This window comes from Centroberyx gerrardi, chromosome 3 (genome assembly GCF_048128805.1).
Source record: "Centroberyx gerrardi isolate f3 chromosome 3, fCenGer3.hap1.cur.20231027, whole genome shotgun sequence".
NCBI lineage: Eukaryota > Metazoa > Chordata > Actinopteri > Beryciformes > Berycidae > Centroberyx > Centroberyx gerrardi.
In genome coordinates this window covers 34,843,897-34,858,883 of record NC_135999.1, presented here as the reverse complement: position 1 = coordinate 34,858,883, position 14,987 = coordinate 34,843,897, and positions in this window count along the sequence as shown.

Below are 14,987 nucleotides of genomic sequence, written 5' to 3'. Positions count from 1 at the left end.
AACCTGGCAGACCACTCTGTTCTGCTTCCTGCTGCGGAGACACATGGGAGCGTTAATCAACGTCCCGCAGCGACAGAGAGACATAGAGAGAGAGAGAGAGAGATAGAGAGAGAGAGAGGAGGGGGGGGGGAGCGAGAGAGAGAGAGAGACAGAGAAAGGGCGAGAGAGACTGCGGCGTTAGACTACATTGTTAAAGCTGCAATGACACAGCTCGAGGGAAGAGAAGAGGTTGAGGCTGCAACTCACACACACACACACGTCCTGATGATCTGGATAATAACACAACTCGCATAACTATTCCATCAACACACACACACACACAGGGGCTAGCATTGTGGCTATACTACTGTACCTCACACACACACATGCCTACACTAACACACACACACACACACACACACACACACACACATAAACATGATCCTTGGCTTACAACATTGTCCTACAGTCCAAGGTAACACATTAATCAACTAGCCAGTACACTCTCTCTTTCTCTCTCTCTCTCATTCATACACACACACACACACACACACACACACACATACACACACCCTGTGCTAGATGACTGCTACTGCAGAGAACACAGAAAGAAAGAGAGAGACATTGGATGTTTTTATGATTCTTTGATTCCTACCTCTGGCTGAATCAGCAGTTCTGCTGCATAACAGGGATTCAGTGGTTTGTCGCTGCGATGCTGTTCTCTATAGAGCCTGGAAGAGTGTGTCCTCTCTCTGCTCTGATGTCCTGTGTGTGTGTGTGTGTGTTCATTCCTCTGCGCTGCTCTTGTATCCTACTCCAAGTTCGCCTCAGCCTGCCCGCCGACAACGCAATATAATACTGTAAGAGAGAGAGGGAGGGAGAGAGAGTAATGCAGTAATGCTATGGATTCACAGCTTGTTAATACACAGAGTATCTAAATGGTTATTCTTGGTAGCTTTCCCTGACTAGTTCAATTTTGTTAGTATTCTATGAGCCTGGGGTAATGTGTAGGTGTTAACATGCAGGATGAAATAAATGAAATTTAAAGATGAAACTTAATTGATCCCCATGGGCAATACAACAGCAATAGTAATAGGATACAGCAGGGAAAAAATAGAACATAAAAATAGAATATAAACAATTGTGGGGACTTCAAAAAACAAACGGAATTGCACACAAAAAACATTTAGAAAAATTTTACTGCATTTATTGCAAAAAAGCAGCGCAGTTGTCCTACTGAACACTGTATAATACTGCATAGTACTGCAGATACACAACTATACAACTGCATAATACAGCATAATACCGCACAGTACCACACAGCACTGCACAGCACCACATAGTACCGTATAATACCTCATAGTACAGAACTGCATAATACCGCATAATAACACATTATACTGCATTGTACCACATATTACCGCATAATGCTGAATAGTACTGCATAGTACCTGTCAAGTTATCTGAAATATGAAATATATCTGAAAATGACCTTGTTTGACTCCAAAGGACGCACGAACAACTCTCATTCTTCTGTGTCTTTTTATTGACAGTTTCACTTCGATTCAGTTAGCTTGCTAGTTAGGTAGGTATTTAGTGAGGTAGCCAGCTATTTAGTCAAGTTGATAAAAGAAAGACAGAAAACAACATGTACACAATGTCAGTATTAATAACATGTAAAGGGCATTTGTTCTTTTTTACCATTTCCATTAAGAAGAAAATACACAATTACAATTCTATTTTAGTCAAAAGAAGATAGCGGACTTTCCTTATCCTCATTTCAATACTTTTCACAACTTTTTTATATTGTTATTTAAACAATGTTGTTTTCCATCATAACATCATAAATATAAAGTTATAAAATGGACATAAAACAGGCATAAACCGAAATAGTAACTCAAAGTTATGAAACAGTCATAATTCTACTGTTACATCCTTTAACTGTTAACAACTTCTTGATTAAATTCAATTCAAAATTAACTTAAATTCAATCTATTAACCCCCAGAAATAGCACTGTTAACAACACATTAATCCTACCAGTAGCGTCTCTTTTTTCCTTCTCCACGTTTTCCTCACTGAGAGTCCACACGTGTTTTAGGCTACTCAACAGCGTGCTCTCATTCTCTGTGATGTCGTTTTTTTTCTCATTGTCTCGCAGTGACGCTCTTCATCCAATTAAGTAGGCTACTCTGCATGAAACTGCGTCGCCACTGTCTAACTGCCTTTTTTTTCCTTCAGCTTTGGTAGGTCCTGCAGTCTCGCGCTAATCCCCGATGTTTCTAGTTTTTTTCATTTCATACTTTGCCCTCTCTTCTTTTAATCATCTTGTGCATGTCAACATCATATCCAACTGACTTTTTACTCAACACCTCTTGAGCTCCTGGTTCTTGAACCCAAGGAGGTCACACCGCCTTAACTTCCACATTGACGGTGCTGACATCTTCTGACATGATAGACACACCCTGTTGGAAGGGCTGAGGTGAGTTTTCTTTCAATGGACCTTGAGTCACAGGCTGCTCTCCTGCATGTGCGGTCTTTCTATCAATTGGCATGCTCTGAGGCCCATGCTCCATACTTGCACCTGTGTTATCCCACTCTTCTACAGGAAGCAAGACGACTATACGCCTGACGTCCCCATGAAGAACTGTAACAGGGATCTTCTGGGGGAGTTTCTTGGTAGTTTTGCCACTGTTGCTTGTGGTACCTTTCCGGACTGGCTTCACAACTGGGACTGGGTAGCTCAGAAATGTTCTGACATTTACATCCCTCACGATGCCCCCTTTGTCGGTATTGACACTCACCACCCTGGCCAACTTGTATTCTCCTCAAGGTGTTTTGGTCGGCCAGCCAGACGATGTCCCCCACAGCAACATTTCGTTCCCTTGTGTGCCTCTTGCTTCTCACAAACAGATTGAGCCCAGCCAACTGGCACCACTTATCCCAGAATTTATTAACCTCCCCATGGATAACTCTTAACCTCTTGTAGGGATAGTCTTTAAACTGAAAGTCTCCTGGGTCCCCCTTAGGTCTGGCCCTCCCCAGTAACAGAGAATTGGGACTGATGTAGTCCACTACGCGGACAGCTGCTTCTGTGGCTCCGTTTCTGTGAGGAGAGTCTGCTGGATGGATCTTCCAGCACCCTTCTGTGCTATGCTTGCTGGCCTCTTCCTCGAGCTCAGATTTATCCAGTCGGTTCAGAAATGTGTAGTGTTCCTCCAGGGCAGGTTTGGCCCACAAACGTTTTCCCGGATCTGACCATAGTTTCCTTGGATGCCCCCTCAATGCTGTAAATCTCTGATAGGACAGCAGGAATCCTTGAGCTGACTGGTCACTGACAACATCCGTGTGTATGGCTCTTCATGCCATACAACAGTAAACAATTACCCAGACCTTGAGTGTTACTCTCTTTTACTTCATCCTTCGACCTCGTAAGGGCCGAACAGGTCCAAGGTCGTGAACTCAAACGGTGCAGCCAGTCTTGTTTGTTCAGGTGGAAGGTCACCCATGATCTGCTTGCATTTCCTTGCCCTGGCCTTTCTACAGACACTGTGCACTTTTGTTTTTTGCACTTGTTTTCACTTTACCACCATGTAAATAAATTGTTGGCCTCTTTATAGTGACCTTTATAGTGTGCAAATTCTTTTTGATCTTCCTTTCTACAGACCACACAACTGTCTACTGCTTTTTTGGCTAGTTTTCTGCCTTTTACCACCCAGGCTTTCTTCCTCATTCTGAGAAGAGTTCCAGCTACTTCCTCATGGTTTACTCTATGGGCTTCCTGAGCTAGTAATGTAGATATCCATGCCTCTTATGGTAGGATTGGTACTGCAGTCTTCTCCTCATTGAAGATTTGAATTCTGCCTCCACATTCCAAAAGTCCAGTCCCTATACACTGCCAGCCTGCTGAGAGTGGTATCCTGAAAAGTCACATCCTTGCTGCCAGGAAAATATCTGACTTCTTTGGCCACTCCTCAACTGGCCACCTCCTCAGGAACTCAGGTCCATTCTGCCATGCAGAATCCTCGTTAAGATCTTCAGGAGTCGCCCCCCTTGTTATAGTATCAGCAATGTTGAGATCCCCTGGGATTCACCACCAGTCTCCAACAGCTCCAGCCTTCTGAATCTCACCAACTCTGTTTGCAAAGAAGGTCTGATAGCCATAGCTGTCTCGCTGGATGGCTCCCAACAGTGTTTGACTGTCCACTAGGTGGAACCACCGCCAATCTCCATTCGGCTGTGTTTTTCAACATATTTTCTAAGCCAAGCTGCAAAGACTGCACCACAGATCTCAGCCTTGACTGGCTCCCCTTTTTGGTCCAGTGGTGTTAGTTTTGCCTTGGTCTCAACCAGCCTAACCTTGATACCTTGATCTGTTTCCCACCTATGGTACAGCGCAGCTCCGTAGGTCTTGTCGCTTCCATCTGAGAATGTTATCCCCCCGCGGTTTTCCAATCCAGCCAGCTGTTGAGAGGCCCCTGTGGAATGTGATCTGGCCCAGCCGCACATATTCTTCAAACAATTTGATTGCTTTCTGAGACCCCCAGAAAGCGGCTTGTCCCATGTGTCTCGGGTCAGATCTCCGCCTCCCGTCTCTTGGAATACCTTTCTAACAAGTATGGCTCCCTTCTGTGTGTGACCAAGCCGATTGGGTCATAGAGCCCAGCCACTTGGCTCAGCAGTTCCCTTCTGGTTAGAGATTCAGTTGTCTTCTCCCTCACCTCCTCTTCAAGGAGGTCCTGGCCAACTCCCATCTTCTTTTTCCTCTTTGAAAAGTTGATTGAGGTCATCATATAAAGCTTGTCCTCTTCGACCAGATACCCAACGCCCAGGGCCTTGTTGTCTTCATCTCTCATCTGGTTTGGTAGTATCAAGACTCTTCTTCCAGGCGACTTTCCTGGTCCCAGGGTTTCTGCCACGTTCTTCTGCCTCCCACTTTGCCCCGACCGGACCCATGGTTTGAGGGAAAACCCACCAGCTTTCAGAATTTCCTCAACTTCTGCTGTGATCTTGTCCAGTCTTCCTAGGTCATTGTGGGGCGTTAGGATATCATCCACGTAGCTATCCTCTTCTAGGACTCTTCGCGCCTCCTCCAAATTGGCAAACTTTGCCAGCCTTGCTGTTTCCCGCATGGCTAGCTGTGCTATGCACCCTGCTGGTCGATCCCCGATGTTGACTCCGGTGATGGCATACTCTCCCATTTCCTCATCTTGGGTATCCCTCCAGAGGAATCTGTGGAGGTGCATCTCACGCTCCTCCAACCACAATGAGTTATACATCTTCTTGATGTCATCGGGCCCTTTAAGCAGGAGATCATTCATACTTAGTCCCTTGAACCTCTGACTGCTGTTCCACACAAGACGCACTGGTGTTGTCACTGAGTGGGGGTTTGGTGCTACCAGGTGGCTCACGTACCATACCAGTCCTTTCCAGCTGTTCATCGTCTCCTTGGTGATTTTCATAGCTGCCCCCCTTTCCACCATCTCGTGGACTTGAGCTGCGTAGGTGGCCTTCCACCCTGGTTCCCACTGTTTTTCTGTTCTCAGAAAAGTAGCCCATACCCCACTTCTGTTGTTGGGAAGGGAAGGTGGGTCTTCAATCCACACGTACATTGCGTCCTCGTGTGGAAACTTGCTGTGAGCATCCTCTTTTACATACATGAGGCCCTCCTTTATGATTTCAAGCTCTCTTTCTTCCACCAGGATCATCTCCTTCCCTCCTGGTTGGCAATTTCTGCATCAGCATCCCACGCACTTTGGTTCACAGGCAGCTCTGATGCTGTCCCATTTCCACCATTCCAGGAACTCTCGGTTACCAGCAGTTGCACTCTTGGTCTCAGCCACAGCCCCTTGGTGCAGCCAAACCATCTTGCTCTTGGCTTGAACCTCCGGGTTCTCAACGATCTCTTCGTACTTAACCGCAGCTGTTCTCATGGAGTGAGCAAAGTGAGTCTCAGACTCATGTGCTGCCACGTTGATCTCCTCAAACAGGTCTGGATGTTCTGACTCTAACCCTGAGAAGATATCTTTTAGTGTTTACCGTCATGTCCATCCCGCCGACTCCATGCACGACCAGAGTGATCTTTTCACTCCTCAAATTCAGCCTGTCAGCGGCCTTATGGATGATGTAGTTGGTGTCTGATGCAAGGTCTGTCAGAGTCCCAATTTTCTGCCCTGCGTTGGCTGTGACTTCCAGTAGCATCATAATAATGGGTAGCTCTCCCTCCATAAGTCCTAACTGGTCCTTAGCAGTGCAGTTCTTCCTTGCAGTCTTGTTGGTGAAAGCCTTCTTCTCTACTTCATTGCCAATTCTGGGGAGAGCTGAGCCAAGAATTTCTCTTGTTGCTCTGTCTCTCTCTACTATTACATCTGTTCCTCTGCTTGTCTTTCCTTCTGCTGTCTTTTTCACCCTTGTCCTCCTTGCCCCTTTTGGATTCTCCTTTTGAACAAAGGAAGAAAAGGTGATCTGAGGAGCTTCCCTTCTTGCGGTCTTTATTCCTGCATAGTTAGGTGTCTTTTCAGACAGCTTCAGCCCCTTGAATTGTTTGCAGAAGAAAATGTTGTCCTTGTGCTTTTCGTCTCCACATACAATGTACCCATCTGCTGACTCGTCTTTCTTTGTGGATCTTGCAGAAGCATATTTCCTCTCAAACTTCCATTCTGGTTTATCTGGTTTCTCTGATTTGTCTGTGACTCCCAGCTGTTGAAGTTTCTCCATAATTTCTTGATGTGTCTTCAGGAACTTCAAGAGACTATCAAAGTGGTTGTCTTGTGTGACACCATTGCTAGGGTCAACCATAAAGACTAGCCAATCCTTCACTGAGTTAGGCAGTTTGCTGTCTATGGCTTTAATTACCAGTGGGTTTTTGATTGCACCTGTGTTTCCGAGCTCTGTGAGATCTGCTAGGGCTTTCTCCACAGTCTGAATTAGGTCAATCAGTTTTCTCTAGCTGATTTCCCTTCAGGGCAGGCATTTTCTCCAGCTCCTCAACGATTTCCATGGCGATCGTGGATTTATTTCCCTTCTCCAGCACCCTGAACATGTCCTCGGCGGTGCTGTAGGTAGACAGCCTTAGGTCCCTGGTGATCTTTTCATCCACGCTGTCCAGGAGCTGAATCTTCTTGACTTCAGCTGAACCGGTTGGTTCACTGACCATCCTTGCCTCAGCTTTTTGAACTCCTGTCTGAGTTCTGTTTCAGTCATGCTGCGTGCTCCCTTGCTAAGGAAGTTGGCCAGCTTGGTGAAGGAGCTCTTTGCAGAGGTCCTTTTCTGCTTAAAGCCCCTATGTGTAGGATTTGAAAATTGTTTATTTTGGCAACTCCTAGTGGTAGTGCCAAAAAAAGACACTGTTGCAAACGTCTTTGCAACCTCTTAGCGCCGTTTGTGATACCCCGCTTCATACAGCCACAATATGTAAACATAATACTGCTGCAGGTAACTGTAGCTCAAGCATTAGTTCCTATATTATTCCTAATGACAGCATTGTACTAAGAAGTAGTTTGCTATTGTGAGAATTCGGGTTAACAGATGTTTGGGGGATCGCTGTCGTTGTGAACATAGCCTATCCAACATTTACTATTCTGATGCTACGAGCTGCAGCTAATGGAAAATGCTACCACTAACAAACGTCACTAAACACAAATCAAGTAATAATCGGAGTATGGAGTTATGTGCCGATTACAGCCGATCAAGCTGGCAGGACGTCGGAACCAGACGGCAAATGCGGACTAAACAACACGATTGCAACCTGCACACACACTGGACAGAAGGAATGCCATGGTCTGCCTTCTGTACCCCCACTCTCTGTCGGCAGCAGGCTATGTACCGACAAGTGAAGTGAAGCTAGGCTAGGTTACATAGCTTAGTAGCTGTACAGGTAGCTGACTACACAAATAAACTAACGTTATGCCATTACACATAACCGCAGATATAAACTACACCGGTCCTAAAAAATTGTTAAAAGCTTCGGTAACACAATTTGAGACCTTTACTGGTATTTCACTTACATGTGTAGGAGACAGAAAGCCAGCTCTGTGTCTGTCTTAAACCTCTTCAGCTCCCATCTAGCTCTCCGGCGAGTGAACACCCGGCCACGGTTAACTCTGTGGTCTGACGTGCTTTGTCACGCTCCTTCGTAGCTCTTTTAGCCTCTTATAGAACTAGTGCTGGGCGCTGATGGGTCCGTCGGGCTCCCGGGGTTTGGTGACCGGAGTCTGCCGTGTTGCGGGGGGGCGGGGAACAGGAACTTCAAGCTGATCAATCCGCGGGGCTACCTGGAGCTCCGGGTCTTGCGCTGCCCTCCCTCTCAGCTGTTTTAGCCTCTTCTGTTATAGGCTTCTTGTTTTGTTTTGTTGCGGAGGGTCCAGCAGTTACAGTCCTGTCTTCCATGTTAGCACTATCTGCCATATTGATTAGTTTCACGCTGTTCAATCTAAGAAACTAGCCTGCATTCAAACTGCATCTGTTTTCTCCCTGGTTTGGTTTGACTTTCTGCCGTAAGTCAGTACAGGACTTCGCGCCAGTTCATACCCCCGGACACAGAGAATGAACAGACTGAAAGCAACACATACACTAAACCAATTTTCTCCGAGATGGTCTCATTTTTCTACTGACAAACTTTTATGGTATCAAAATCAATTTGAGGATGATATAATCAGATACAAATTCTACACATAGGGGTTTTAAGTTGCTTCACTGTCTTTCCGAAGGCTTCTTCCGCCATCTTGCTCAAAAGAATATGTGGGTGCAGTCGGTGCTAAATTAATCTGGTTCGTCACACAGAGTATTGCTTTATTGGTGCCTTTTATCACCGACAGTTTGCACTTGTGTCATCGAGTCCCCAGAATTTTAGTGCTAAAAGTGTGATGCTTTTCTCCTTTGCGACGACAGCTTCTCTTTGGACTTCTTTTGTAGCCTTTAATCTTTTTTGTCCACACTGCCACGTGTATTGGTTATCAACTGTCAAGTTATCTGAGGTTCAGTGTCAACTTCTGCCCAAACTTGAAAAATTACCTTGTTTGACTCCAAAGGACGTGCGGAACAACTCTCATTCTTCTGTTTATTCGTTTATTCGTTTATTCGGATCCCCATTAGCTGCCACTAACATAGCAGCTACTCTTCCTGGGGTCCACACACAACAAAACATAACATATATAACAAGACATATAACACATGTAACAAGTCTCAATAAAAACATATTCAAGAAATAAAAAGAAATAAAAAACTAAAAATCACAACACATCAAATTGCATTCCATCGTGGTTGATCAGGTCGGTTAATTAATGTTAGGGTTATTGTTAATGTGTTTTTTTAGTAGTTTTTTTAAAACTTGCCTTGCTGGGTGCTTCAATGATCATAGTTGGTAACTTGTTCCACATTATGATGGCCCTATACATTACAGAATTGCACACTGCATCTGTTCTGGGTTTTGGTTTAACTAGATAACCCCTAGTAGCCTGCCTGGTAGTGTGACTATGTTGATCTCTCACATAATTTATTTGTGAGTACAGACAAATTGGTTGTTTACTATAACAGATATTCCAAAAGAAACCCATTACATTGCATGCCAACCTCTCCTCTACTCTGAGCCATGAGAGACTGGCATGCATCCTCTCTGTACTCTGCCTCACACCTAATGGACAGGGCAATGCAAGCCTTGCAGCTTTATTCTGAGCTATTTGGAGCTTAGACAGATCTTTTTTGGCTGCACCCGACCAGACTGCTGAGCAGTAATCAAGGTGAGATAAAACTAGTGCCTGTGTCACTAGCACTCTAGAGGCACGGGTAATAAAAGAGGAACGTTCTGATGCATGATATTCCTCTACCCATTTTCTTAACAATATTCTGTGTCTTTTTAGCGACAGTTTCACTTCGATTCTGTTAGCTTGCTAGTTAGTTAGGTATTTAGTGAGGTAGCCAGCTACTTAGTCAGGTTGATAACCTTGAAAGACAGAAAACAACAGGTACACAATGTCAGTATTAATAACATGTAAAGGACATTTGTTCTTTTTTACCATTTACATTAAAAAGAATTTATACAATTACAATTCTATTTTAGTCAAAAGAAGATAGCGGAATTTCCTTATCTTCATTTCAATACTTTTCACAACTTTTTTATATTGTTATTTAAACAGTGTTGTTTTCCATCATAACAGAACTAAATAAAGTTATAAAATGAACATACAACAGGCATAAACTGAAATAGTAACTCAAAGTTATGAAACAGTCATAACTCTATTACATCCTTTAACCATTAACATAACGGACTTCCTGATTAAATTCAATTCAAAATGAAATTCAACCTATTAAAATAGCACTGTTAAAGAGCAGCTTTTAGGTTGGCATCCCCAGTGATTTAATATGTGGGAAAATTATGTAGCAATGGGATTTAAATTTTTTTTTTTTTTAAATCACACATAGCTGCATCCGGACTCATTTTTGTAAAGCAGTTGGCCATGCGCACCTCAAAACTGAGAAATTCGAACGTTACGTCACATGGGGGAGAGGGACCAGCAAGAACAAGCAGAAGCAGAATGATGGACCCAAGCGACACACTCAAGGTTGTGCTGTTGTACTGTATATCAGCACGGCTGTGATTCGGTCGTAGACATACACATACAACAGTTGTATAAACAAAGATATTCATCAAGTAATAATAATAATTTTTTAAAAGTAATTTGAGACAACAGATGATTTTTGTCTGTTATTTGTCTCCGCCAACAAAAACAGTTCCCTCAGGATTGCACTACCAAGTGTTGCCAAGCAACAGGTAAACTGTTTCCCGACTGCAAGCTAGCTAAGCTAGCTACTTTGAGGTTAGCACAGATGATTTCAACTTACTTTCTTCCCAATCTTCCGCCTCGGCCGACTGTTCATAATTAAGGTCAAATGTATCCATATTGCTGTCGCTACTAGGTGCGAATGAAGTTAGAGTTGTGTGTAGACATGTACTGGGAATATCTGGTAAGCATTTGTTTGTTGCACAACACGGTGTATTGTCTGCTATTAGTGCTAACCAGCTGGTTAGCTAGCCAGCTACTCAGCTAACGTCAGATGACGTTGTCGTGATCCGCTTTTTATTTCTCCTCACAAGAAGCGCTCCAGGCAGCGCTTTCTCCACACAGAAAAAAACGCTATGTGTGCCTAATCAAGGTTACATTAGAACACCTGTGAAGCAGAGTGATACATACAGTACAACGTCCCAGTGCTGTTATACTGAATATCAGCACTCATGGAATGCCTCGTCCAATCAAATTGCTTGACCGGAACTAACTGTTGTATAATGGACCACAACCCTACAATTTTGAGCCTGTTAGGTGTCCAAGGGACCAGGAACAGGCAAGGTTGAGGAGAAATGCTGGGTCACGGCAAGAGATGGAGTTGTGGTCTGGGGAGAACCTGTGGCGAACTGTACAGGTGTCTTAGTGAGTGACTAGTGACAGCATGACCAAGTTTTTTTTTACTTCACGTTTGCTCAATTACAGTAATACATATCAGGTAGTAGCTACAACTACTAGTGACTGTCTAATATTGGCAACAGTAGCGATATTCACCAAGATTATTCAAGATTAACTAGGTCAATCTTGACATCCTCCATACATAGCATGATTATTTATTGTTAAAATAGCTATATCAATTAAAATTACCATTAAAATGTCAGCAGTGGTAGACATCAACTCAAAAGCTATGTCTTGCTTGTACTGATAAGCAGTTTGCTTGATAGGTGCTTGTGCGGCCACTGCCAGCCCAGTGTTGGTGCCCAAGGTGGCCATCAATCTGGTTGCTATAGAACGGCCAACGTTAGATGATGAGAAAGTTAGGCTACCTGATAAGCGATGTAAAGGCTTCCGGTTGCACTGAAAGCCACGGTGCTGCACAGATGGAGGAGGTGCAGGAGGTGGGATGACCTCTTGGTCTGGCTCTTGGTCTGGGCTGCTAGGAGCATCTGTCCCTGAATAGCTCGCAGTATCTCCCAAGACCTGACTATATCCTTCGAGCTAAGTCTGTGCTGGCTCTATCAGCAATGTTCCCGCCGGTAACGTGAGTGACAGAGGCTGCTGCTGATGGTACTGAAGAAGGAGCCGTGTGAACTGATGGGACCGAACCAGTTATCAGTCTGACACGATCCTGGCTTTGACATCCCATCCTGAACTCCATCATATCTCCGGTGACGTAATCGTCCTGCCTAAAATTAGCCCCGCACACGACCGTGTTTTTCGTTACCGATGCAGCAGTGAAGTCCCGTCTCCTCACCTGTACAAGTCGCACCCAAGCATGAAAGCTAGCGCCATTCCTTTTCCTGTTGGGAAAAGTGTGAACTCTATGTCCTGACAGGCTAGAGTTTGTGCAGCCTGCACAAACACAATAGTTCACCATTATTATTATTATTATTAACAGCTGTAAAACTGAAACTGGCTAAAACAACCGACCGACCGGCTGACTGACTGACTGACTTACTGACCGACTGACTGACTGACCAACTGACTGACTGACCTACCGACTGACTGACTGACTGACTGACCGACTGACTGACTGACTGACTTACTGACTGACTCACTACCAACCTACTACTGCGCAGTTCGCTGTGGCAGGGTCAGGGAAAGCCACTCCTTTATGTTACGTCACTCGCCGAGATATGAAAAAAAAATTTTTTTGGGGCGTGTGGCTTAGAATGCCACATTTTTCTCTGTATTTCTGCCCTTGGGGCCTGTAGAAAGGTAGAATTTTTTTTTTTCCAAGTCGTCCTAATCATGAGCCCAAAAATGTAAATTCATTAAGAAATTGAACGATGCTCTTTAACAACACATTAATCCTACCAGTAGCGTCTTTGCAGTCAAACATTAAGTTGACGCTCTCTTTTCTCCTCCACGTTTTCCTCACTGAGAGTCCACACGTGTTTTAGGCTACTCAACAGCGTGCTCTCATTCTCCGTGGTGTCGTTTTTTTCTCGTCTTGCAGCGACGCTCTTCATCCAATTGAGTAGTCTGCTCCGCATGAAACTGTGTAACTGCCTCTTTTTTCCTTTCATACTGTGCCCTCTCTTCTTTTAATCAACTCGTGCATATCAACATCATATCCAACTGTGTTGGACAGTGAGAAAGACAAGGAAGGATGTCCGCACACTGAATATAAGCTCCCAAAGAATTTATTGCAACGTTTTGACCAGCAAAGTCTTCGGCAGGCAAATTTGCCTGAAATTTAGTACATAGTACCACATAGTATTGCATAATGCCGCATGGTACTGCATAATACCACATAGAATACAGTTGCACAATACAAGTTCAAGTTCAAGTTCAAGTTTATTGTCATTCATCCACATACATAGTATACAGCTGAACGAAATGTCGTTCCTCACGGATCAAGGTGCTAACACACAAAAGATAAAAAATAAAATATAGCATATTCACAAACATCATACTACACAGGAAAAAGTAAAATTACCAACAACAACAGAACTGCGAAGGCAGGTCTGTGGCATGGTGTGACTGCTGGCATTTAAAGTGCGGTGTGCACACCCGTATGTAAACATGGTGAACAGTTAGCCATGATTGACAGAATAAAATAGACATTTAAGCAAAATAAGAAACGTCTCACAGTGTAAGTAGTTTTTAGCAGTCAACACTATGAGCAGTGTACCGATATTGTGGAAATTATAAAATATTGGCTAAATATAATATGCAGTGCAACTGTATCGTAAAAACTATAGAATATAAATAATATAAATAATGCCTAACCCGTAACCTCAGTGGTAATTGTACATGGTACAAATACAAATACAAATAGGAGGCACAGCGGTAATGATGGTCCAGTATAAAGTGTCGGAGCAGGGTAGTCCTGAAATGTCCATTGCAGGAGCAGAGAGGTGTAGTCCAGGTGAGTTGTGTGTGTGTAATGTGGGGATGTTCCCGTGTGTGTGTGTGTGTGTGTGCGAGAGGGGGGGATCCAGCATGTGATGTGGGGAGGGGAGGGGGCAGTGTGTGGAGTAGGGGTGGGGTGTGGGGGTGAGGTGCTTATGTGGTGGATGGCAGCAGGGTGTTTAGAAGTCTGACAGCTTGGGGGAAGAAGCTGTTGCAGAACCTCGCAGAGCAGGTTCTGATGCTGTGAAACCTTCTGCCTGATGGCAGAGGGGCAAACAGTCTGTGTGAGGGGTGGGAGTGGTCCTTCACGATGGAAGAGGCTCTGCATGCACAGCGCCTCTGGAAGATGTCCTGGATGGAGGGGAGAGAGACCCCTATGATCTTCTCGGCTGTCCTCACTATGCGTTGCAGGGTCTTGCGTTCCGATGCTTTGCAATTCCCAAATCACACAGTGATGCAGCTGGCCAGGATGCTCTCCACAATGCCTCTGTAGAAGGTGGTGAGGATGGGTGGTGGTAGATTGGCTCTCTTCAGTCTCCGCAGGAAGTGGAGGCGTTGATGTGCCTTCTTGGCTGCAGAGTTGGTGTTGAGAGACCAGGTGAGGTCGTCAGAGATGTGCACACCAAGAAACTTGGTGCTCCTGACCCTCTCCACTGTGGAGCCACTGATGAACAGTGGAGAGTGGTCAGCTGGCGTCCTCCTGAAGTCAACAACCATCTCTTTTGTTTTGTCTACATTGAGAGATAGGTTGTTGTCACTGCACCAGCTCACCAGTTGCTCCACTTCCTCTCTGTATGATGTTTCATCATTGTTGCTGATGAGGCCCACCACTGTCGTGTCATCAGCGAAATTGATGATGTGGTTGGATTCGGACTTGGCAGAACAGTCGTGGGTGAGCAGCGTGAACAGCAGTGGGCTGAGCACGCAGCCTTGGGGGGCACCCGTGCTTAGCGTGATGGTGCCTGATGGTGCCTGTTCTGCCGCCGATGCGTACTGTCTGCGGACTCTCTGTCAGGAAGTCCAGAATACCCCATAATACCAAACAGTACCGCGTAGTACTGCATAGTACCACATATATAGAACTGCATAATACTGCATAACACCACATAGTACCACATTGTACCGCATATAGAACTGCATAATACTGCTTTATA